The 25,408-nt window shown below is 39.5% G+C and overlaps 1 long non-coding RNA gene across 1 annotated transcript in view; it reads right to left on the bottom strand.

Moving 5' to 3' along the window:
• The window catches only part of LOC148323700 (uncharacterized), a 56,190-nt gene extending 46,840 nt beyond the window's left edge, over window positions 1-9,350 (bottom strand). The window contains exons 1-2 of the long non-coding RNA XR_015846435.1: window positions 9,215-9,350; window positions 306-456 (exon numbers count right to left, since the gene is read on the bottom strand). This is a non-coding gene — a long non-coding RNA (uncharacterized LOC148323700). The remainder of the gene's footprint in view (window positions 1-305; window positions 457-9,214) is intronic.
• Between the last annotated feature and the right edge of the window lie 16,058 nt (window positions 9,351-25,408).

Below are 25,408 nucleotides of genomic sequence, written 5' to 3'. Positions count from 1 at the left end.
AGCCTAGAGGCCAAAGAGCAGCCTTTGCAATTTGACAATCGCATCCTATCACATTGCGATGTCGGCTTGAAATTGATAAATCTGTTTTTGATGAAATCCTTTTAAAAATGACATGAGCTCTCTCTGTTGGTCCCTCCACATGAAACAAAGCACCGAGTTCAGGTGCTAAATGAGTAGAAGCCAGCCTTTTACTGTGCCAGATTTGGGAGAGAAAAAAAGAAGAAGAAAAAAAAAAAAAAAACAAGAAACGGCCCAAAAAGCCTGGCAAAGTTTTCCAAAGGTCAAAAATTAATCAAACTCATTACCTGCGGAAGAGAAGGATCTCGGTTGCTGCAAACTCATTTAGCAGATTTTTAACCTCTATTTTCTTTTCGAAGGGCTGGAGATTCCCAAAGGAGGGGACGTCCAAGACTGCTCATTTACAACTGGATGTGAATCATAATTATCCTCCATGGCCTGCAGGAGACAAAAACAACTCCGTTAAAAGAAGGGGGGGGGGGGATTCTATACTGTATTTGTGCACAACAACATCTTTATATGTCCTCATTTATATATTTTCAATTTTTAAACCTGTAACACTCACAAGAAGCCCAACGAGCTACTTTGTGCTATGCAAACAGACAAAAGCCACTTCTGCTGAGGAGGATGATGGGTGAGAAAGGGGGGGGGGGGGAAATCCTTCTTAGTGGCCACCGAGTGCCAGTTTCTCCCTCCTTATCCAGCAAAGAAAAGCGACAGAGTAGAAGCTGAACGAGGGGAGAAAGTAAGCCAGGCATGAGGGGCACTCAGTCTACTGCTTGTCCCTTTTCTCCCTTCTCGCCAGTTCTGAACTTTCGCCAAGCATGAGCTTCTTATCACGTTAGCGTCGATCGCTGCGCACGGAAGCTGGAGTCGTTTGTCATGGATTTGAAATATGTTAATGTAGCAACATGTTGAAAAGGTGTGATGAATGAATAGATAGATCGATAGATAGAAAGACTCCTTAATCTTCTTCTTTTCTCAATAATTTCTAGAGAAACGTGGAGAGTAAAACCAAATATCAATATATAAAAATATATATTTATATATATTACATAAATTTTTTTTAATATTGAATTGAAATGAATTGAAAAGTGGCTGCATGAAATAAACTCATCTAAATCCAGATTTTTTTTTTCTTTTAATTTGGATCCAGCTCATTTCATATTGTGCAACCATGTGATAACATAAAATTGAGTACGTAAATTCAACACATTTTTTTTTCAGTGTAGATAATATTGAGGTGTATTTCTCCAACAAGAAGGAAGGGTCTGGCGGGAAAAAAAAAAAACAAACATGATGAAAAACAAGAGAACAGTTCATGCTCTAAGGGAAGTCCAGGCTGTAAATGTGCACAATATTGCACATTATATTCATGTCATTTGTGAGTGCACTCCAAGTGACGCAGTGTCAAATCTGTGTGACAGATTTAGGTGAATGCTGGCGAAGGGGAGCCCTGCGTGGGGAGAAAGCGGCTTAGGGCTAACTCGTGCGGCCGCGGCAACATCTCCAGCAGGACTCGAAGCACACCAAGCTACACAAGGGGAAAATCTCACATTTTCTTAAGTCTTCAAATAATATTCACCTTTTTGTTGTCCATCTAGGATTATTTCAGAATTGTTGTTGTTACTGAAAGCAAAAATAATGTGTCGTTTGCACGTCGGTGAAGATGTTGTTAGACTGTAAATACACATGAACATATATAGACATCTGGTGACCAAATCATAAATGCATGAAGTGATCACAAGTGACTTTTTACATGACACACATGAGGAAGTCGCGAGGTGAGGAGTTGGAATTAGTCCTGCTTTCTAGTGTAATGTCGCCCTCTTTTGGACATCGGTGCAATGATCACCCGTTGGAATTGTTCAGACGACTCAAGTCAAACATTTTAAAATACGTACCACCTAAAAAACTAGCTCTCCATATACTGCCATCATAATATTTTTTTAAATACAGTTGATTAAAAAAAAGAGATACAGTGTTACAAAAAACGTTGGATGAAAAAAAATTCCAAAGCAATAAACTTGGATAACATTTTTAGGTGGTTAATTTGACAAAATGTTTTTTTGTTGTTGTGAAAAATTGCTATACTGCATCTAAAAAAAAAAGAAATAAGCTTACATTATTTTCATACCAAATGAGTGAAAATAAATTATCTCCTACTGCATGCCAAATGACCTCCGACGGCACATTAATGACGGCACTGTGGTTGGAAATCACGATTTTAAGGCTACTGCTGAGAATAAAGGAGACGCCTGACATCTAGTGGACAAATAACAGACTGCAGCGCTACAGACATTTGCATTTTTGACATTTACAATCATGTTTATAAATAATTAGCTCCATTTATTCACTTTCAACACAACGCCACTTTTATGACATTTTTGTTAGGTGGTGGTACACTGAGATTTTTTTTCCTCATGTAATACACGTGCCTTAGCTCATTACGTTTGGTAAACACTTCAATTTGTTGACGTCAAACAGTGTCATGCTGTATAGGGATGATTATAATGTACACTATGAAGGGCACATGACTAGTTGTTGGGGAAATATGGAAAATAAACCATTGGGTTTCGGGCATTCTGAGTTTACGAGCGCTACTGCAGATCAGGCCAATCACCAGCAGGGGGAGTCCTCATCCGCAGTACTGACTGCAGTGACTTGCAAGGTATTAGCAATTTGCAAAGGGGCAGTTTAGCGTTTTAGATGCCTCACAGTTATGAGTTCAAATCTAGGCTCCGACCTTCCTACCTTGTGCTTCATGCATGTTAGGTTCATTGTCTAATTTGTCCATTGGTGTGCACGTGAGCGTTCCTTTGTCTATATATGCCATGCGATTGACTGGCCAGCATTTCTGGGAGATGAGCGCCTGACAGTGGGCGAGGTGGGACTTGCCTGCAGGGCTCTGACATGATAAAGCTGTCATGTTGGTACAAAGGATTGGACGTGAGGGACAGCTGCAGCTTGTCAACTCGGGACAGGAGCTTGACTCACAGCCTCCAGGATCATCTGTGCAAACTGATGAGCATTTTACATTAAAGCTCTTTTTTTTTTTTTTGTCACTGTGGTGTGTGTGTGGATTGGGGCGGAAAAAGAATGACTGGTGAGAAGAACAGTGTGTGTAGTGAAATAGGCCATATCCTTTAGTCGTCAATATTTTTTTTTAATTCTAGCTTTATTAGTTCTCTTTTAGCGGCACTCCAGGTGCTTATTATACGTTTTTTTTTTTTTTTTTTTTTTGAAGATTCCACCAAGCAGTGGGTGGTTCAGTTGCTGGTGCTAATGCTTTTCACCAAAAGAGGGTAGTGTTGCCCTAATAATAAGGAAGAAATTGAAGCTATTAAAGCACTCTTGTTGGTTCAAAGAAGAACAGACGCTGGGTGCGAAAGACTCGCCGAAACATGTCAGGTAAAAAAATCTAACCTAAAACGAAATTGTCTGCTATAAATGAACTAGTCAAATATAAACAATAATAAGAGGACAAAATGAACTTAATACAAATAAAAATGCGTATTGTCTTGTCTCGACAAATTAATTATTGAAAATGTAAAAATTATTAAAGCGGCAGAATTACAAATCTACTAGGCCAAATCACGGCCCGCTTCACTCCAATGTGCATTGAATAAAAAATGTTGCTAAGATTAGGACCACTGCCATATTTGCTTGTCACTTTTTTGGGGAAAAAATGTTTCCGGAGGGGTTGCAAAAGTCACAGAATAAAACAAAAATCTCGCTGTGTCAGAACACTGCAGACGCTAGCTTACTTATACAAGCGTTACTGTATTACATTTTACTTTGACTTCATGATCACTGAGGGGCCTGGTCAGAGACGGCGGGTGGGGCGGATGTGCCCCCGGGCCGTACTTTGCCTATGTCTTATTCAGAGACTCTCTAGAAATAGATTAGCATGAGAGCAATAGAACAAAAAAGTCAGTGAATAATTTCATTCAAAGGAAAAGCTCCCATGTGATCTATGATTGCAAAATCAATTGTCTACAGGCCTATTAATTATTTAAAGCATTCGAGAAAATGTATATTGAAGTGAGTTTCTTAGCTCGAGATTAAGCGGTTAAGTTACTAGATTTGTCATTGTCAAGGGATGGGGAAGCATTATCAAGTCCAAATGATGCAAGCAAACTCAGCGAACTTCAACTGTGTCTGTTGGTCGGCACGGCATCAAGTCCCCTCCGAAGAGCGATCTTCCAAAAGAAAACATATTCAAGTTCCCAGTGGTCTTGTTGATGCAAAACTCCAGCTTCAATATCAAGGCTCATATTTGGGCTAATTAGTATGTTGGACAGACATGAAGAAACAACTTGGCGTCCCAAATTAAAAGAAACATAGCCAGACGGATAAAGATATTTTTGTGTTGATGGATTAAATAGATGCAATCACTCAATTAAATCAAACGGGGAACTGTTTTAAATTGTGAGAAAATATTAATGATAAAAGAAGAAAAAAATAATAATGAATAATGTCTCCGTTAAATCAAATGGACTCAACTCATCCATTCCATTCACATTTAAAAAAACAAAAACCCAACACGTCATGATTTGGACATGACGCAGCGTTGTTGTGTCAACACGGTACCTTTAAAGATAACGATAAAGTAAACCACAATATCAATATTCTCTCACTCCTCGAATGAATAAGGCCTAAAACGACATTGCACTCATTTCTAGAGGTGTTTCCAATAATTATTGACGAGCAATCTGATGCAGTGTCGTTATTGATACACAAACCACAACCATAGTTAACACACACACACACACACACATATATATACCCATATATATGTATAGAGAGAGAAAGAGAAAGTTACAACGATCCCTCTGTGTAAACAAATTCGAGCTAGCAAACGTAACGTCCTACAATTTACTGTACATCAACAATCCTGTGCAAAGATGTACATTATAAAATGATGCTACATCTCTCACTTGGTGTAGGCTTAAAAAGCAGGATTACAGTGGACATCATTCAATCTTGTCCAAGAAAAACTAATTGTTTTTGTTTTGTGGCTTTATCAAAGACAATCGTGACATACACAAAGTACACAATAGCTTTTCACGACAAAGGCATCAAAATGCGCACGTAAAAAGGCGGCAACTAACAATTTACAACATACTTACAGATTGATTTCCCGCCTCATTCTCCACTATGTCATGTGAATTATTTATCGTCAATCTTGACTCGGCGGCGGATTTACAGTGGAAGCAGCAAGGGGGATCCTGCGGGATGCCAAGAAACACTTCCCTGCTGTGAATGGTGGCCTGCACTCCACATATGAATAGGAAATCGTCTACACCTGACAGAGCTCGTCTGACGAGAGTGCCGCCGCTCCTTATTAGCGACTCATGTTTTCTACCACGTGTGTGTGTGTGTGTGTGTGTGTGCAGGAGAATTAGCAGCATGTGAATATGCAACTCTGTGGCATGACATTCTCCTTTTTGGGTGTAAATGACACATTTTGAGGATGTAAGATTTCTAAAATGGCCATCAAGTGACACGAAAAGTTGTGCTGAGTCTTCTACTAAATTTGCCAACCCTCTGACCTTTTCTGCAAGTGTGTCGCTGTAACACGCGCGCTCTCACTGTGTCTCTCACCATGTCACATCCTTTTGTCTTCTCTTCAACTTTCCTCCTCTTAAGTCCACTTTAAAATACGAGCGAACCGAGTTTTTACTCCGACGAGTGAGCAAGCAGCCGTTTGGCAAAATTCTTCCAAAAAAGAGGCTTTGACTAGTTTAATGGCAACCCCAGTTGAAGTTTACGACAAGCACAACTTTGCCTGAGGAATTTCTGTTAGCTTAATGCTAACACACAACTGGCAGGCTAACGAATTGCATTTCTGTTGGGATGTTTAGTCCAAGGCGCCAACCGTGGGCCACTTTGGACCGGGCCGCAAAAATTAACGGGAAAAAAAAATTGCTTTCACTAATTCCGGTTTATTTATTATCCAAGGCTGAAAACTCGGAAATAACAAAGCTCAGCAAAACACAACAACACCTATAACCCAATTTGTTAATACATTTTATTTTCGGATTCGTGACGCATATCTTTAAAGTATGATTTGCTTTACACTTAAACTTCCTCGTACTTGCTTGAAAATTCATATTATCAAATACAGAACTAAAAATATTGCCTGAATGGTTCGCTAATTTTTTTCTGATGGCGACCGTTTGGATTCTAGTTTTTCTTTTGGGAGTCAACCGAATCCAAAATCGTAACGGATCGTGGCCACGCTTTATGTACCACTGTACCCTTATTGCTCACTGCAGATACAATTTCTATTGATTTTCTTTTGTTTCATTGCCGTGTCTCAAATATTGATGTTAATTAGCAAAACGGCAATGACCACGCAGCCCGGGATGAATGTGCTGCTGCTGCTGCTGCTGCTCGGCGGTCTGCTCCGTTAGAGCCCCTCTTGGAGTCTGAGGATTGCTCATTGACTCATCCGGCAGCAGCGTTTCCTAGCAACGCCTCTTCAATGTACTGTACAGTATACTTCCCCATCTCATGGGTGCATTTAATAATCTGCTTCGCAATTTCCATGTAAGCTTTGTTAAAAGATTTATGCCGCAGTTGCATCCGGACTGTTTCTCGCCGCTGTTCTTTCGCCGTGGACAGAAAGAGGACATGCGGGCCTTTTCTTGCTCCGTGTGACAAATTAATGAATTGCAAGTAAAGGAGAACACTGCTTGACCCTGGCTTTTTAAACAAACTGCGGTTTTAGTATATTATTATTTAAGAACGTGACCTCAGTGTCACGATGAAACCACCCCTGTGACAGAAAAGTAATACTCCCTGCCCTCAGTCGCCTGAGCTGGAGAATTACCGTGCATTTCAGGGGCCATTAACTCATTCACGACCAGTCAAGTAAAAAAATGAAGAAAAAAAAACGGATTTTGACGTCTTTAGCCGTCAATGGTAGTCAATGAGTTATGCAGTACATCACGTTGAGAGAAGCACAAAGGTAGGAGTGCATCCGGGGCCCGAGAGCTACGCAGGTGAAGTAGCGAGAGTTTGCAGGTGATGAATCATGTATATTTTTGTTCCCGGAGTCTGGCTGTGAGGTTTATGACCCCTGTAAAGGCTCCTCATCACCCGTTTGACAGACAGGATATATTCTCCGGGGCGCCCGGTGACTCTTGCTGCCTTGGGAAATTGCGACCGCCATCACTCCAAGTCACCGCCGCGCAGGGATACGTCCCGCATGCGTTCAGCAAACTCAACGCTCCACTAGCGTATCGTAACACCATTGGTAGCGTTTCGGACTTAACCGAAAACCCGACTGAAATATCACGAATGATGACATAATCATATCACGTCCGCCGGGCAGCACCGGTTTTGAACCAGCTTTGAGCTGTGCGACCACCTCACGACTGCTCGGAACCTACTGGATGCTAAGCTACCTTTAAGAATAACAGATTTTTTTTTTTTTTTTTTGCCTTAAGTACCGATAGCTGGTATTTTGAACCTTGAATGAACACAGAATCAAGAAGCAGTATAATACAACAATTTACTTCAAATTAACTTCCTAAGCATTTTGAACTGCAGTTTTTTAAGCGTCCATTTGTCGACTACCCAATTCTACCACGTGTGGCGTAAACACAAATAAGTCATAAATCAGATAATAATGCAATAATTATCTATAATTATCATTATCAATAATGCAAATGAATTTGCATCATGGAAACTTCAATATTTCATGTTTCAAAATGAAAGAAACAATGATAAACATAAGGACTACGCTCATAAATCCTATTTCAAATTGCAGCCTTTGCCATCTGAATATTGCATTCTACTACATTGCGATGTCCATTTGAATTGAATTAATCGCTCATCCCTATACTCAATTCACTTTGGTTTCACTCCATCACGTTTGCCTTGCTGTTCAGCAGCCTTTACAGTTTTGCTTTGTTTTCCTCAACTTGTGCTTCACTTTTCTCTCCAGGCACTCGTGATTGCCACTCGACTTGCAGCATCCAACATCTTGACATCGTGACAGAGCCGCAGTTTGTCTCAACTGTTTTTGTTGTTGTGTCCTTGTTCTTCCAACCTTACTCACTCACTCACTCCCATTCACTCTCTCCCTCTCTCTCTTCACCTTTTCTCTCTGGCGCCTTTCCACCAGATTAAAAGAAGAAAGAAAATATGCTGTGTTGACTCCCATCTGGCAGACTTCACATCAGACCTACCACACAGTGCTCAGAAGCTCGGCTGAATTAATCAGCCATCCTGTAAAAAGTAACACAGCTGCCAGAACATAGGGCATTGTGACAAAAAATGAAAATGTATTTTGTGTAAAAAGATCCAAGTGGAGGTGGAATGGAGTGTCTGTTCGTAAATGTCAAGGATGGTAAAATATGTTAACAGAGGATGCAGTTCCCTTTTAATTGCAGTCATCTTGCATCCTTAATCACTCTTTAGTGTCACTGACAGCGGGGGAACAAAGGTGACACCGATAAGATCCAGCTGAGATATAAGATTCTATCTAAAAACTTCCCTAATTAATATTTTACATAACCACCTCTCCCAAAACATTGACTGAACTCACTACTTATTACCTCATATATTCTGAGAATGCATTTGTGCAGTTTTGCTGCGGGACTGATTAGTGTTGAGAACAATGTTAGTTTGCAATGTAATTAGTGGATGTGCAGTGCTGTGGAACCAACAAAAATCAGACGCCGCAAAGGTCACGAAACTTGGAATTAGAGCAACTGAGGTTGATTTTGGGCTATATGAAGAAAGTTGTTTGGTAAAAACATTAGTAAATGCAAAAAAACTTCCTCTCGCGTGATATTGCTAAATCGCTGTTTAGTCATTACACAGTACCCCAAAAAATAAAGAAAGAAAGAATAATTGGCTAATAAACAGTAAGCATAAAACATTTCCCAATACATTTTAATGCAAAATACCTTTTTATCTAATTAATCGATGGAACAATCGATTCTTAAAATAGTCAACAGAGGCAGCCCGAGTCTTGTTTTTAGCCTAGAAGCATTTTTTTCATCCAAACATTTGCTGTAATTGTGATTTACAATTACATTAGCAAATTTAATATTTCGTAATATAACAATAGTTTCGTGAATTTTATTAAATGCTTTTTTTTTTAAAGACCTGAGTGTCATTTAGTTCAATTTGCTAAAATGTTACTTTTTTTTATCAAGATTAAAAAGACATTTCTTACCGTGTAAAACTTCTGCTCTTCCAAAGTTGCATTCAACTCAGCAACGGCGACCTGTAATCAACAGGATGAAGTTGTAAAAATCGTTAGAGTTATCTAATCCTCCTGACATTAGTTGAACCTCATTTTCAATCTAGGGATGGAAAAAAAAAAATCCGAACATCTTGTCTGGTGCATTAGTGGCCAATTAGCCACTGAGCTAAATCAACAAACAGCTTGTAAAACGCTAGGCTTGACTAAAAAAAAAACTCTCCCATATCCCACACCTGAGTGAGGAAACGGACTGTGAGTTCACAAACTAAGTAATTAAAAAAAATGACAACATTTGGTTTTATTTGTCAGTCTAAGCTCTCAGAATGCTACTTTTATATCCTAGCCTAGCGTTCCTTCTTCTTTTACCGCTGCTGCGATTCCACACATGCCAAATAGTAGCACGCCCCCTATCGGTCATAAATATATTTCCTATAAAACCATTTGGGAGCAACCAGCAATAAGTGTGCAAATGTATATACGTAAATTACTCAAACTTTTAGACATTAACCTAACATTAATTGGGAATTTAGAATGTCAGCACATTTTTAATTAAACTAAAAAAGATTCATGTAGAATAATAAGTAAATGGAAATAATTTAGCACCATACAAAACCTGTCATCATATTTTTTTAAATGATGTACCTAGGCCAGTACACGGTGTTTATGTTCAAGAACCACCCTGGCTTGTTCATGCGGTATGCGGTAACTTTCAAGGCCGTCTTCACAGGAGAAGATAAAATGTCTGCAGCGAGAACACACAGCGAGGTGATTAAAGTCCGTCCTGAAGGCCCTTTCTGGAAGCAACAGATTAAGACGATGCTCGTCTCTCATCTCATCTTCCTCAAAGCCGGGGCCATATGTGGGCACTAACAGAGTACAGCTCATTTTTAGTCAGCATTTCGTCACCGTTATAGCCGACGATCATTTGCAAGATTTGATGACGATATCAGTTTTAGCAATAGAAACGTGTTTGCAGACATTTGCTGATTCATCCATTTCATCTCATTCGGGTCACGGATAGGTTGGACTTTCATGAACTGTTATGCATGCATTTGCCACCTGGGGGCAATATAACACGGAGACAAATACATGACACAGAGACGCACACGAAGAAGTGTTTCACAACTGATTGAAAAAGCTCAGTAATGTTTGTGATTTTCCGCAAAGGGTAAAGAATATATGCCTGCGCATGTTGCTATATTCTTATCTTTTGACACATCACTCCATTCAAATGTTCATCTATGAGTTGCTCAAAAGGTTAAACATCGCCACATAGCTAATGAGTTTTGTTAGCAAGTCTGTTGAATTTAGCATCGTTTGCAAGCGTGAAACGACAGTCTTTGGGCAAAGCTGTGTGTGTGGTTGTTAAAAAAAAGATTCAAGGTATGATTGTACATTATTTTAACTTAAGTTTGACAAACTTCAAATGCGAATTAGATTATATATGAACATACAACCAACCACACACACACACACACACATACTATTGTCTCTTTTTTCCATTTTTTTTCATAGTCCGTTGGTGACAACGTTCAGATGCTGGTGCTGCTCGCGATGACAAACTACTTGGGAGCAGAACATAATGCATGCTGTACATTATGATGTCGCTATGATGTTCCGGATCTTGGCCAGAAGACATTTTCCCAGCCTGCAACTCTTTATATTTTCATCGAACACCCATGTGTTACTGTCTTGTCTTTTGTTGCATACCGCATTTGACAGAGTGGATTTGAAGAGCTTTTTTTTTTTTTTTCTCTCTCTCTCCCATTTGAAAAGAATGATGTTGCAATCTTCCTCTTGATGCAAACTCTTCTGGGTTTTTCAATATTTTGAGTTTTTAGCAGACTGGGGCTGCAACTAACAATTATTTTAATAATTAATCTGTGAATTATTTTGTCATTATAAAATCGATGAATCGGTTGAAAAAATATTTAACATATTCTCTTTATAAAAAACATGTCAGAAATTAAAAGGGAAAAAAGGAAAAGTGATTTTGTGTCCTCTGTCCTGAAATGTATTTAAAAAAAAAAGCTCTACTTTTTTCTCACACAATCAGTTTTTTCATCAGCTTTTTTTTTTTGTTCTTAAGACAAATTTTACAATTTATTCTAGCAATGAAATTTCCCAAATCATTCCACCTGTTGCAATAGCGTCAATATGATTTTTAATGAATTATAAAACTATAGTATTTATATTAAGAGAAAAAAAATTGGGATCATCATAAAAAAAAAAAATTAAGGAAAGTTTGCTCTCATTTCTGATTAAAAAAAAAAAAAAAGGAAAAATGGTTTGACAAATAAGTATAAAGAAACAGGAGAATATTTCCAGTTGAGAAGTTGAAATTATGAAGATTTGGACCATTTTAAATAAAACAAGGACTCTCAACGATTAATCGATTATCAAAATACAAAGCAATTAAGTTGATAATTGATTAATTGTACATTCATCGATTAATCATTGCATGCAGACAAATCATATTTCTTCACGTTGAGCTCCAAAACCAACAGACATGGAAAAGGCTTATGAAATTCAGTCCAACGCTCGATTTGGGCTCATGAAATTTGAATGCCCAAACCGTACATTGAATGTGCATCCATCCCATCGTATGTGCGTGGGCATGTGCATGTTTTATACAACATTCATATTGTATGAGTCGACATAGAGTACACGAGCGCAAATGTGCCTCTAAGGCTGATTACGTATTCCGCTTCCATATGTCCCTCATATATCACTCAAGAGGATAATCACATCAGAGCGAGTCGCTCTTGACCCCGCCTTGCACGCAATTTTAATAGATCATAAATACGCTCCTAATTTGATCAAATTACCGGCTAACTGTGCCGCCTTGATGACAAAGAGGTACGATTGTAACGTTTGTCAAATTATGCACGACTTTTTAGAGCTATTATTCACGGTAATTGTCAATTTTGGAAGCAGTGGAGCAAATGATTTGATGATGTTTTTGAAGGCATTCAGACAAGCAAGGTCTCGCTCCCTCGTTTTCTTCCACTGTCTCACCGCTCGCACAGACAGCCATTGTGCCGCACATAGATGATACCATTAGCACAGATACATTAAACATGAGCCATGAGCTGGGCACTGGAATGGAATGAAACAGATGGTAAGCATATTTTGAGCTGAGCCAGAGTGATTAATTCACACGATGATGACACAGCATCGCCTGCAACTGCTATGAAAACCTGAGGGTGGGGAAAGAGGAGAAAAAAAAAAAACACAAAAATGAAAAGTTGTGATAGGATTTTAATTTGTGACAAAACGCTTGTTTTTAAAATCATCATCCCGCATTGATATGAATGGAAATGCCATGAATCTGTTCCGGTTTACAAAAACAAAGAGAATAAAAGTTTTCATGAAGGAAGCGAGCAATTTAAAATAATTTATTAAATAAAAACATAAAGCAATAATAATAAAATAAAAGTGAAGAATGAAAAAAGTTTATGCTTCACGATGAAATCATTCTGGTGTATGCGGTTTAGACACCAGGTGGCAGTATGACACTGTCATGCAGACAAATGAAGAGTTGTACTGTACTGGAAGTGACTTGGTAATTATTTTAATATATATCTACACTTCGCTCAGGCAAAAGACTGATGAGTGAAGTTATATAAAAATAGTACATTGGCGCCATTTTCAGTTATGCGGTGAAAAGAAATATGGTGCTTTGCTGCCATGTTGTGGCCAGGCTTATAAAAATCTTCGGATTTTACATTATTGTAGTTCATCTTGAATTTTTTGGGGTTGAATTCAGTTTGTTCAATTCATTTTTAGAGCAGGTTGGTTAGTTGTCTTTTTTAATGTTTCAGGGTTTATTAGTTTTACAATTCGATTTTGTTCATAAACGACTGTCAGACCTTACTTCAACTGTACTGACGTAAAGCAATATGGAAAGGTCATGCGATATCAAGTGACAAAAATGAACACAAATGACATTTTTGCTATTATGGTCGTTAGTTTTAGTTGGTTTTTATTTATTTTTTTTCCAATTTGAGTATCCCAGTTTCACAATTTTTCGTTAATTATAACCTTGATTGTGGCATCAATCGTGACTTTGTAAGTTGTCGGGGTTGTTGGTGACATTCATGGTGGAAGAATCCAACTTCTTAACAGAACGGGCTAACCACGGCCTCAGCAGTGCGATGAGCCGCCAAAAATGGATTTATTTATCAACGCTGAGTTTTCAAACACCCTCATCCCCTTCCCACAAGCCGCTGAGTGGCACCTGCGTCCCACATGTTCCCAACCGAACACAACAATGCCAAGAGGTGCGACGGTCAGCGTGAACAGCATCTTTGCAGCATGTGCTACAAAATGTTTGTCCTCCGGGGGACAGTCGCCCTCAGACCTTTCAGTCAGCGTAAATATGACGAGGCAGAGCATTTGACGCTACATTTCCCAAAGTACACAGGCTGCGGCCTCGGGTTAAAAAGCATACAGATAGTTTTCTTTCGTAAGGTGCGATGCCACGCATTTAGAGCTCATTGATTGTGACAACGTCGAGTTGTTACATTCAGAGCTTGACATTTTCTTGTCAGCACTTATTGTGACTCACGCAAGCTTTACATTGCAGGTCCAAGCAGACAGTTTTGGATTCAGTTTGAATTTTTTTCAAAATCAGAACAGTACTTTAGTTAAGTACATTTCTACAATTCTAATATATATAATATATAATATATATATATATTATATATTGTACCGTATACCGTTTATACACCATTTGGACCACAGCTCACACCCAGACACTCACAAGCAGACTCACCTATGTCATGTCACACCATCAGGCCCCGCCCCTTAAAGGTGCATGCCAGTAGAAAGACAGAATATGCACGCGTATATTTTTTTTTTTTGGGGGGGGGGTTCAGTTTTGTTTTTATTAGTTTTAGTATTAATTTTAGTTTTTTGTAATACATGGAGTATTTTTTCAAGCGGAAGATTTGAAACAAAAAAGTAACTAAGTATTATAGAGCAAACTAAAATTCGCAAACAACCAACCATCCTTCCTCTCTAGCTATGGAATGAAGTCCAAAAGCTCATGTTCGGTACTGTTATTAATTAACCAGGATGAAAATCGGCCATTTTGGCTCCAATTCTAGTTACATTTAGTTTGTTCGACCAACATATAATGTAAGATAAAATAAGATTCAGTTATTTCTCATTTTCTTTAAAGCATATTTTATATTAACACGTTCAGGAAAATGTTTTTGTTTTTTTTTCAATTTTAGTTGTAGTAGTTATTTCATTTACTTTCATTGACCTTGCCTTGAATCTCACAGAGTAAAACATCCTCCCTGGCAAGCATCAACGCTGACTCACTCCAACAGCCCCGTGTTGAACGTCTTGTTTTTCTCCATAAAACTATTTCTTTTTTTTTTTTTGTTCTCCTCTCAATGATGGTGGACTGTGACATTTAATGAATGATAAGGCAACAACACCAAGCCAGCCAAGTCATTAGTTGTCCCACATGAGAATATTTTTGGCAGTCAAAGTTTGGTTTGACTATATTAAACATTACACCCAAGGAATGATTTATTCCACCTGACAAGCAGCCCATAATTGAATGTAGCCTTGCAAAGCCAAAACTTCATTGGCACAAAAAAAAAAATGCCCATTTTCCATCGGATGCCAATTATTAATGTTTTGCTCGTCTTACTTTGAGTATGCTAATGACATACAGCGGCGCAGGGGAAAAAGTAAAGAGGGGTGAGAAGTAAGTTTTCCAAAACGATAATTAACTGGAATGTTTACACGGCCAACACAGCTCACGTGGTTTCGAATAGAGTTCATTAAATGTCTAGACGGAGAAGGAGTTCCTTTGCTCTTCTTTGTGCAAAGCGCTTTTTTCCTGCACTGTAAAGACTGCAATTAATCCCGTTTAACGAGGAACCTATTGATGTGTTTACGTGCTACAACAGTATTTAAGATTGCCACTGAGATAACCAACATTGATCGATTATTCAAATTTACGGTTTTAATGAACTTCACCTGAGTACAAGTGGAAAAGAAGTTACTTGGATGTCCTCGGGTCATTTTCTCCTTCTGGTCCACCATTGATCTCAGACTACAAGCGGGGGTGGGGGGGATATAATTAAACTCTTCTGCGCCTACACGACCTCGCCATAAGGAGAGAGGAGACGCAAGATGGAGTTGAAATTCAACAAACGCATGTGCTTTTTTTTTTCTTTTTTAATTCATTTATTTGATATAGACATCATTAAAACAGTGGACAATCCAGATGCTTTAAAGCAGGGGTGGGCAAACTACGGTCCGGGGGCCACGTGCGGCCCGCTAAACGTTTTAATCCGGCCCGCCAAACTTGAAAAAAAAATGAAATGAATAAACCTCGTTTATCAAGGGGCTTCCCATACTGCTACGAGAGGTGCTAGCCACCAGCTAGCTCGCAAGCTAACGGGTTTTCGGGTCTCCTTTTGACCAACGGACGAATAGCTAGCAAATCTTTCCTCGTTTGTGGATTAATAATAAGAAATAACGACAACGAGCTGTCGTGTATATTATGGCGTCCAGGTAAAAATATTTTGCGGGTGTAGTCGCTAGCTATTGCGGTAAGTAGCTCTTAACTGTGACCACTCTCACAGCAGCGCAGCCCTCCCTCTCGTTGGCCGGCAGGCGATACCAAACAGACACGTTTAATGAATTTAGACGAGCTGACGACTAGAAATGTCCCTGGCAGTGATTTTGATTATTTAACGCGAGAACTGCAAATCCTAATTTGCGAGGCTGTGCTAACAGCTGCGTCTGCAGTTGCACGTTTGCTTCTGAAATCAAACCACTGCAACGTGACAATAACTTTCCAGGAAAAAGAGCAAAGAAACCCCCCCAAAAAAAAAAAACGGTGCTCGTGTCAGGTGCAATTTATTTTGGTTGGTGTTTGTGCACGCTCAACTGCTTTTTGGGCAGCGCGTGAGCACCCGACTACCTGGGGAAGAGTCCAAGACTGTTTACAAGTGAAGTAACAAATGGAACACATTAACAACTCTTGAAATATTCATCCTGGTGCCAGACGCGGCGGCCAAAGACAACGATGAAAGCAAGAACGCCGCCGAAGGACACTGGCGAGTCAAACCGTCCGTCTTTCAATCCAGCGCTTACTGAAGAATGCACTTAGGAATTAAAACCTTCCTATGGAATGCATACTGTACTTATAATAGCTCCCCATTTACATTAAGTACCAGCCTGTGCAACAACCGGATGCAGTGTGTTCTGGTTGCAGTTGCTAGGTAACAAGGGCTTCAGGGGGATATCCTCGTTATGAAGTATTAAAAAAGTGTCATTAATAGCTAATTTGATTCCAATATCCAACTGAAATGCAAACATGCAGAGCAGAGCATTTCGTTTGGTCATTGCCTTCATGGCATACATCACAGAAGAGGACTGCGCGAGGTATGGCAACTGTTTAGTGAGCGAGATGGGAGAAGAAAAAAAAAAAAAAAGTCACGGTCCAATGTGTGACATTGGTAGAAGGAAAGCGTTGCACAGTTACGCTGTACAGTTATGTACCGTACGTGCCCTCTCTCATCAAACAGCCGACAAGCCAGCATCCTCGTGTGAACAGGCGTATTTTTAGAGCGGAGAGCACTTGTTTTATTTCAGTCCTAGCGGCTCTGCCTGGAGCACCGCAATTATTTGATGCCCCTTCCATGCCCCATGAAGTCATTTTCCTCAAAGCGTACAGCCAGCACATGGATAAACAAAGGGTGCTGTGATTTATGAGGGATCACTGCGTCGCGCAGAAACATCCCTGCTGGCGGGAGGGGTTTTTTTTTCTGGTTTGTTTCTTTTGTAAGCATGCTTTTGGGTCATTTTCCCTTAAGGAATGGCGGTGGCGGGGGATCAATCCAAATATATATATTTAATCATATGATGCATCAGCACTGTGACAGGAATTAATAATTTATACTCAATGGCTCGACTCAAGCCATGGATCCACAAACCTGGATATTTTTCAATAGTTTTTGCGTTTTGGGCGATTTTCCTGCACTGAAAACAAAAATGGTGTGTTGAATTTTCTCACTCCTATTTCGTCAAGTGGTTGTACAAAATAAAATCACCTGGATCCAGATACATTTTTTAAGTAGACTATACATCTATTTCAAGTCTTGCATGTCCATAAAATGAGGCTTCAAAATAATAAAAAAAAAAAAAAAAAAAAAAAACGGTGACTGTCTTTGCCCTCAAATGCTGTGAGGTTGTTTGCAGACATCTCAAATATCAAGTCAATTAAATATCACAACCTGAATTCTGTTCATGTAATAAGAATAAATCAGATTAATCTGTCCATTTTCATCAATCTAAGGCACAGGTGTCAAACTCAAGGCCCGAGGGCCCGATCTGGCCCTCAACTTCATTTTATGTGGCCCGCGCAGGGAAAATCATGTGCGTCAACTTCCTGTTTCAAGCACATTTTCTTCATGTCCACGTTCATCAATCTAAGGCACAGGTGTCAAACTCAAGGCCCGAGGGCCCAATCTGGCCCTCAACTTCATTTTATGTGGCCCGCACAGGGAAAATCATGTGCGTCAACTTCCTGTTTCAAGCACATTTTCTTCATGTCCACGTTCATCAATCTAAGGCACAGGTGTCAAACTCAAGGCCCGGGGGCCAGATCTGGCCCTCAACCTCATTTTGTGGCCCGACCACCAAAATGACTCTGACACCCCTGATCTAAGGGGTCTGCCATTTTGGCCTTCTGCCGAAATTGACGTCAAACTGCCCTCAGGCTCAAAGTGCGAATGTCACGGCGGCATTTTGTATGTACAGTGTAAATGGAGCCTTTGTGAACTCATTTCAAACAAAAGAAAAGCGCAAACAATCACCCAGCATGCACTGACGCTATTAATTCAACAACCACAAGTCCGTACAGTCTAGTGATCATCTGCTGAGTATCATATTCACAATTGGACAGCACGGAGGCAAACGGCAGATCCTGTGCCGCCTCTGCCTTCCAAGCAATATCTCTGCAAAAGGAGGTTGACAGTCGCTCATTGATCTTAATGGCGCACATAAAATGGGAGGCGGCAGATAAAGCGAGCATCGGGCTGGCACAGCCCCGCCGTTGGGCGGTCACAGGGAGCGCCTCTGCTGTGATGTGTCCTTCCTGGCCTTCTTTTCCTGCGGCGCTGCTGGCGACCAAAGCGCTGATGGATGGATTTTGACTCAGGTGCAAAATGAGCTGTTTTGCAGACGCCCACACCAGTTATCTTACAAATACAATACGCCAGAGACGAGGCGTCTGTTGTGGTTGTGTGTTTGCGTGCGAGCCTGTTTGTGTGTGTTTGCATCCACTGTGCAAAGACAAACAGATGATTTTTTTTTTGTTTAGCTTCTAACATGCAGGAGAAGAGGTGTATCCGTCGGTGAAGCGCTGCTTTCTGGGAAGCAGTTACATCATTTCCAAAGTGAATTATCAAAGCTATTTATAAAGGCAGGATTGGTGCCAAGCGATGATGATGATGATGGTGGGGGGCAAAAGTGTAAATGTGAAACAAGTTATGACAGAAAGTGTCAAGGGTACGGAAGAGCCGTCTCCTCCCGTGGTGTTGGCTTTTACACTCACTCAGCCATTTTAATCTCCCTCCCGTCTTCTTAATACCAGCCTTGCCTGACACAACTTTAATCACTGTCATTCTGCAAACTTACACCATTGTGACAAATGCATTATTCATTCCTCCTCAGTGGCCTGTAGTGCAATTCTCTCATCTGCCTGTCAGTTCCCTCTTTCGTCCCGTTTGCTCTTTCACAGGAGGGCACTCCAGAATAAGTGCGCAATGATTCATAATACTCAATTAAAACTATGAAGCCCTTTATAGGACAAGGAACCATATTTGAGAATAGAAGCAGGGTGATATTTCACATTTGTGGCCTTAATTAGCCTTAAAATCCTTCAAATTTCCCATTAAAGGTCGGATATGAAAAACTTAGAATTAGATAGGAAGAATTCAATAAGAAATTATTGAAAGTAAAAAGTTTAAAAACACGTTATGTGATGAATTTCATGTTTTTAAGTTACACGCAGTGTAATGAGGTGATAAGTTAACAGGTTCAAATGTGGAAAATTTGGCTTTTTCCATTTGTCACACCCCTCATAAGCCTCGTGCCGAAATCTTAGCTTGGGCTTCATCAGCTTTGCTGAAATCGTTGGAATATAAATAATATACACCTCTGGAAAATTAAAAATTCCCCTGCTTGGCAGAAAACTACACCACACACGACCACAGGCAGCTGAGAGGATTTAGACAGATTGGCGGCGTTTCTACTAAGCAGGTGCATTTGTCATCTCAGTTTGATTTTTAATGAAGTGCTCATCCCCCCAAAATTAAACTTCAAACACAAAATTTAGCGTTACAGTAAAACTACGGCAAATAAGTCTTGTTTCCATCGCAGCCGTAGCTAATGCCAATGCTAATGCTAGCTTAGTATTGCTAGCTAGCTGCTTTTTTGTTGAAGCTGGACTGCGTTTTCTCAGACTCTTTATCAAAACTACACTCTTGATAACATGTCATTATGAATGTCCAAGTTTGAAAAAGATGTGCTTGGGTCCACGATATGGTGAAGTGAGGCTACATTTAAATCTTGCTAGCTATTCAAAAACGCCAAACTCCCCTTCAACTTGCATTTGTGTAAAATGTATTGTACTTTGTACCTCCATGAAAGGAACGACCTGTTATATTTCCATCAGATTTGTTTTATGGCGCAGATATTTCCTAGGAGCTTCTACAGAGAATTCTTCATCCTAGTTTACAACCGCTCAGAGCACACGGCAGCCTTAAAAAGCCGATTCCAGCAATTTAAGAGCGTTTGCAACATAAAAAACCGCCACCTTGCTTTTTTCTTTCCTTTTGGTAATATCAGCGTGACTGACACTCCAACAAGTGTCCATGGGTAATGTAACGGGCTTCATCCTGACAGAATAATATAGAACTCCGGGAGTTACTCCAACACAACAAAGGGGAATTAATCAGGTCTGACAGGAGAGGCGTTGATGGATCAAGTCAAAAAGTGGTGCTTGAATATGAAACAATTCAGGACGGAATTGGACATGAAGGTTGCGTCTTCGCTTTTGTACTTTTAAAGCACCCCTTACAGCCAGAATTACTTGACTCACTCATTGATAATCAAGGCAAAGAATGACTGATTGATAAAGATGCTGCTTGAGCACACTTGTCTTTAGTTGAGTCACATTTCCTGGATGATATGATAAAAATGATTCTCAGTGATAAAACATGAATTGAGTTTAAATTTACTCAAGGAAATCTCTTCTCATTCCAGCGGAGCGATAGCCGGTCACAAGCGCAGTGACCGAGAACTAACAAAAGTCATATCATTTAAATTTATTCGAACAAAGCTGACAACAGCCCTCACTAAGTCTAATCATGACTTTTTGATCCTAATTCCAAAAAGTATGTTTGGCACATTTTTTTAATATCAGAAAAAAATCTGGCATTCAAACTCGTGTGTGATCTCCAACTGAAAATCTGTGGGTGTTAAGCGAGATATCCTCAACATCGAGAACAGAAAATGTACGTGAGTCATTGTAAGAATTTCCTCTTGTGCCCCGTTATCAGCAAGTCTGGGCATGTTTCTGTTCAGATGTTGTTTGCCATGAAAGCTGCCAACGAATCTTCAGGACATCTCTCTCTAGAATTTCAGGGGCGCTCACGTACTTTCTAATCGCTACGTGCGTCAGTGACGTTACATTCTATTCCGGCCTGTTCTTACAGGTGCAGTCCTCGACATGCGGCTGTCACGATGACAAAAGAAACAGACGGATGTCGGTGCAAAGATGTCCTTGGTGATAATGAGTGAGTCAGTGTTGATTTAGACGAGGCATAAAAGTAAGAATGCACTTTCCTGACACTCGCTTTGTTCTTCTGATCATTCCCGTGTGTTTGTTTGTGAGATTCCAAAAAGTGGTTAAGAAGATGACGTTAAAAACAGAATTAATTGAGCTGCTGGTGCCTCTTTCACAGCCCTCCATTTCATCTCCATAAGCTTAAAAAATATAATAAATAGTCATACTATTTACGCCTTATGCGTGACAGGAAAAAAAAAGTGCATTGTGAATAATGAACAACAGCGGTGATTTCATAGAGCAGGATCAAAACAATGAAAGTGCCAGAAGAAAATCTTTCTGGCACTGGTGCACAAGCCTTTTTATGTGGCACAATTTAGAAAAGAGATCACAAACAGACACAGCCTTCTGCATGTATTTTTAATAAGCTAAAAAAAACTGAAGTAGGGCTTCTACTAACAATTACTTAAATATCCGATTAATCTATTTTAATTCTATCCTCACAGTCCAGAGTGCTGTATGGCGGAGAGCTAACTGTTCTTTAAAATCTTAGTTTGCTCTAAGATGCTTATTGACACTCAGTTGAAGTTGACTATTACTACTATTATTCACAACATACACAGAAAATATAATATTGCAATACTCACTGGCATGTATTCTCATTCAGTTGTGTCCCAACGTGGCTTTCTTCTTCTGGTCTTTTATCTGATGAAGTAATGAAGAATTGTCTGCAAGTGTGCACCACACTTTCCCTTAGTGGCCAAAACGGACAAAACTGATGCAATAATCGCCCGACGCGACACTTTAATAATCGATGTTTAGCCAGTTGTCAGCTCGAATTAAAATACTTTAGTATGAACAAACTTGTGAGGGCTTTCAATATTTCCATTTTTATATTAATTAGGTTTAGGAGTGGTTCGTGTGCTCTAATCTCTGTTGATTGGTTTGTGGTGACGTCAGAGGTGTGCGACGAAAAAGTAATGCGTTCGTGTTGGGCTGTCGCCGATTGAATACGCGGGCGTTCCCGAGTTGGTCCCAAGTTATTATTATTGTTGACGAGATTTTGGAGGGGAAAAAAAACTGACCAATCACCAATCTTTTTACCTTGATCGCCTATCTTTTTATTCCCTTTGTTTTACATCCTGGAATTTGGAGTTAAAACAATCAAAATAAATGCATACTTTTGTTTGTAGTGGAAAAGAAGTGAAAACGTTTATTTGAATTCTTAAAAATAAGACTACTTCTGCACAATCAAACAAAAGGCCTGAGTATGAAAAATTCCCTGTGCATGGCAGCTTTGCGGGAACAAGTAACCTTCCTATTACTTGGCAACAACATAGAACATAATAGAAAGCGTTTATTGTCAATTTATGATGGCGCATTATCACCTGAGCAATACCTTGATCGAGTCAACTGCTGCGACGAAAGGTGAAATAATTACATGCAAAACAAGTAAAGGTAAACGCGGAGAGTTGACTGCCCATCACTGCTGTTCTATAAAACGAGACAGGAGGAACAGAAAGAGAGAGCCAGAGAGAGAGAGAGCCAGAGCGAGAGAGAGAGAGCGAGAGAGAGAGAGAGCGGCGGAGTGTTACCTCGGTAACCGACCGACAACTTGTCAGCGACCAAGCCATTTGAGGGCGACATACAGTATGCAGTCAAAAGAACGCTTTAAACAATGCTGTTAGATCTTTATTCCTGAAGAGACTTTGTATCATACAACGTTTTGAATGCATTGAGAGAGAACCAAAACGTGGTGAGAGGCATTCAGTCATCAATGAAAATGCGCCAGTGGCTTGATCCACATGCGAGCTTTTTGTATTATTGCTTTCATCAAGGAGAACGCAGGGCGAGCTTCTCCCTCTTTAACTCGTGTGTGATCAACTGATGTTCAACTGGGTTGAACTGATCGACTGACTGACTTATATGACAAAATGCCCATGAGCATGGAAAGCCGTTTCAGTATTTATCTCACTTACAGTAAAAGTGCTAAATTAAAAGTGACCCAAATTGATTGGAATCCTAACAAAAGGGAACAAGCCCATGGTGGATGATTTATCCCCAGTGCATTGGGTTGAGGATTTGACGCAGCAAGTTGGGTTAAGATTTTGATCCAACAAGGGGGTAAAAAAAAAGTTAAAACTACAACGAATGGAACAAAAACAACTCACCTCAAAATCCACAACTACACAAAAATTGAGTTAGGGAAAACAACCAATGGATTATTTTTGGCGTATCCATCTTTAAGTCCATTGTACTAGTATACTCTTGAGGTTCTGTTTTTGTGACCGACGTGAATACCATCCATCGCTGTATGACAATTCTGCGCACTAGTAGGACTACTACAAGTGACTGGTGACACGAAATTGCACTAGTTGACATCTGCATGCTACTAGTACCACTGTTGAAATGCAAAATATTAACGAGAAGAATTTCAAAATGTCAAAGTTGTAGTAGTAGCACGCAGTTTCGCATCACTGGGAATATGTTACTAGTTCCTTAGACTATTAAATAAATGCACAAATGGATTTATGGAAAGTTTTTTTTTTTTACTAGTGCAGAGAAAGAGCATAGTAGTACACGGACCTTCAGCCGGACATCAAAGATATTGAATAAATGCACCCACCGTATTAAGTGCACTAGAATGCACTTTGTTCTTACGAGAAAACCCATTTCAGTGAACTAGTAGAATAATTGTGTCATACGACAGTGCGACAAAATTTTCCACTACTGGTTAAGTTTTAGTTCAATTCGAGTGGGTAAAAAGTGGCACTAGAAGTGGAAAAAAACATTACGTAGTATGACACATCCGTTCGATTTCTGTGCTGTAGTTGATCTATGGAATTGTGTTACTAGTGAGGACAAACAGCACACTAGTCCACGGAATTGAAGTTGGCCATCAGAAATATCGATCCTCAAACGGCTTTCCACGTGTAAATGTGAACGGAAACGTATTAAAAAGTGTGATGGAGTGATTGCATTGTGCTTCTCAAGTACAGGGACAGACCCTTTGAACTGTAATTGGACTTTAATAAGCATGTGGAAATTGCGTAGCTGTTTGTGCCCGTCTCAGCCGGGACATGAGATGCGGTGTGAAAGGCAGCCGGTTAACAAAATGTCCAGTTGTTTGCGCAACAAACAGAGTCATTAAAAATGGCACGTGGGAAATTAGCACGCCGATGGAAGAGCAAAGGAATACCGTGAACGAACATGAAGATGGAAACAAGGTAATATAGTTAAGGCTAAAACATCTTTGTCTATTACCTTTTGTATAGTCATTAAGAGGAGCATGCAATAAACAGAACATTGCCACAATTTTACAATTAAACAACAAAAGCAAGAAACTCAAGGAACAAATGTTATGTGCCGCCCGTTCGCCAGAAAGGAGAATCATTTCATGTTGGTTTGAAATCGTATGGCTTTGTGCAATTTTCCACTCTCTGGAAATTCACTAATGAACCGATTTGTATTTTTTTTTTTATAAACATATCATGCCAGGAATGATTGAGATTCGTTTCTACATGCGCTGTTTTCTTACATGCCTGATTGTGCTAATTGTACACCGTCCTAAAAAGAGCCTGAAGTTTCTCATCATGTCACGCAGACGTGTTCCGACGCCATTCAATCTGGGTATCATTTGTTCTTTTCATTTTGAATTTGTAATTGAAAATTAAGAAGAAAAAAAAAATGAAAAAGGAGCTCATTATTTTGTTTGTGAAGTACAGAACACAGATTTTTCACAAATTAAATTTAGGCTCAGATCAAAAATACAAAACGCTCAAACAGGTCACATGACTGTTTGATTTTAATGTCAGCCTTGCGTGAAAAGGAAATCCAGAAGCTTGTCGACCGCCACAATCAGATCCTTTTCCATGGATTCATATTAAGACACATCATATGCGCAACTAAAAGTCATTTGCAAAATTTCGGTTCACGAAAATATTACCAATTCCATATTCAAATCTAAAGCAGTCCTGTGGCAAGATTTTACATTTTTGATCTAAACCTGAAATTTAAATGTGAAAACTCTGAGGGTATTTCATTCTCACTATTTGATAAAAGGTATTCAATCTCTGTTGCATTCATTCTTTCCATTTTCAAATGGCAATCGGAAAATCCCCCCCCCCCAAAAAAAAGTTTGTTTTTCTTTAAATGCCATCTATAGCTTTTAAAGCACCACTGTTGAAAAATCTAATTGGATCTCGTGATCCATTTTTAAATTTTATATACATTATTTTGATCTGAGCCTATCATTGAAAAATATTCCGTTAGAATCACAATTTGATTAAAAAAAATAATTAATAAGTCACTTTTCCGATTATCAACTGAAAACGGAAAGA

This window comes from Idiotropiscis lumnitzeri, chromosome 14, assembly GCF_059441095.1.
Source record: "Idiotropiscis lumnitzeri isolate Australia: NSW breed Sydney's pygmy pipehorse chromosome 14, RoL_Ilum_1.0, whole genome shotgun sequence".
Lineage (NCBI taxonomy): Eukaryota > Metazoa > Chordata > Actinopteri > Syngnathiformes > Syngnathidae > Idiotropiscis > Idiotropiscis lumnitzeri.
This window is presented reverse-complemented; position numbering and strand designations above follow the sequence as displayed.